We start from the raw sequence: 1,204 nt of genomic DNA, 5'->3' as shown, positions 1-1,204 counted from the left end.
GCCTTGTGGAACTGACACTGAAATCACCCAAAAAGAAACTTTCTAACACAGTTTCAGTATCAAAAAGCATTCATTTTTATTGCAGCACTGATCACTTGGAGGAGCCTTCCTCCATCATGCGAACAGAGGTTTTATGACACACACAAGTTCCATATTTATGAGCTATTCCTCTGTGATGCTCTACATCTGGCCTGTAGGCCACACAGTATAAATAATTCCAACTTCATAAGTGATTTATTATATAATTACCTTGCTTATGTAATTCGACCAGTAAGAGCAGGCCCAGGCCATTGGAGACTCAGGCTGCTATTGGCTGGTTAGCTGAGTAGTAACTGGCTCAGCCAATGAGGATTACCTTCATGGGCCTTCTCATCTATATAAGGAAGTTAGATCTCAATAAAGCTGCCTGTTGCTGCATGGACACTCACAGTCTAGTCACCTGTCTCCACGGGCAGGAGTTACTCCACTCTCAGGCATGCAGAGTGCTGCCAAAACCTGGCACCACTGAGCACCAAGACGGCCTCGCTGGTGCCAGGAAAGCTCAGCAGCACCTTTCTCTCCCAGCAGCATAACACTGCCACAGGCACTGAGCAGCCACGAGCAGCTGACTACTGCTGGGAGACAAAAACCCCAGAACTGGGGGGTTTACAGTGCAGAAAAAACATGGAGGCACTTTTCTGATGATGCCTACTCTCATCAAGGCTTCATCCAGCAAGAGGAATAGATAAGCTAAACTTATTTCTGGATAAACCACGTTATTTCCACCCTGAGGACCTGAGGCTAGCACAGGAGCCAGCAGAGGCCTTTTAGACAGCAAAATATTTTTGCCCATTTTCCCAGGCTGGCTCACGGTCACACCTCACCCATGTGGCTCCAGAGCTCTTGCTGTGTCCCACGGGCAGGTTATCCCTTCACATCTGCTCTCGCAGGCTCCAGTGCCCTCCCGGAGCGCCTCCCCGGCTGTCCCAGCACAGCTCAGCACAGCTCAGCTCGGGGTTCCACACGCGACGGGGCCGGGGCACCTCAGAGCTGCTCCTTCGGGCAGGTCACTGCCATCGGTCATCGGCTGAAGGCCTAAAGAGAGGACAGCAGAAACATCACAAATAAGCCATTAGTTCCATCTGTATTCACAAAGCTTAACAGCAGCGGCCTGGCTTGTGGCAGAGGACAAAAGCCAGCACACCGAGTGAAAGGCTGAGGAATT

General features: G+C 50.5%; 1 non-coding gene across 1 annotated transcript; it reads right to left on the bottom strand.

Moving 5' to 3' along the window:
- Positions 1-415: 415 nt before the first annotated feature.
- Positions 416-619, bottom strand: LOC134413868 (small nucleolar RNA SNORA74). Its single transcript, XR_010026601.1, has one exon. It is a non-coding gene; the product is annotated as a small nucleolar RNA SNORA74 (small nucleolar RNA).
- Positions 620-1,204: the final 585 nt, after the last annotated feature.

This window comes from Melospiza melodia, unplaced genomic scaffold (genome assembly GCF_035770615.1).
Source record: "Melospiza melodia melodia isolate bMelMel2 unplaced genomic scaffold, bMelMel2.pri scaffold_54, whole genome shotgun sequence".
Classification (NCBI taxonomy): domain Eukaryota; kingdom Metazoa; phylum Chordata; class Aves; order Passeriformes; family Passerellidae; genus Melospiza; species Melospiza melodia.
This window is presented reverse-complemented; position numbering and strand designations above follow the sequence as displayed.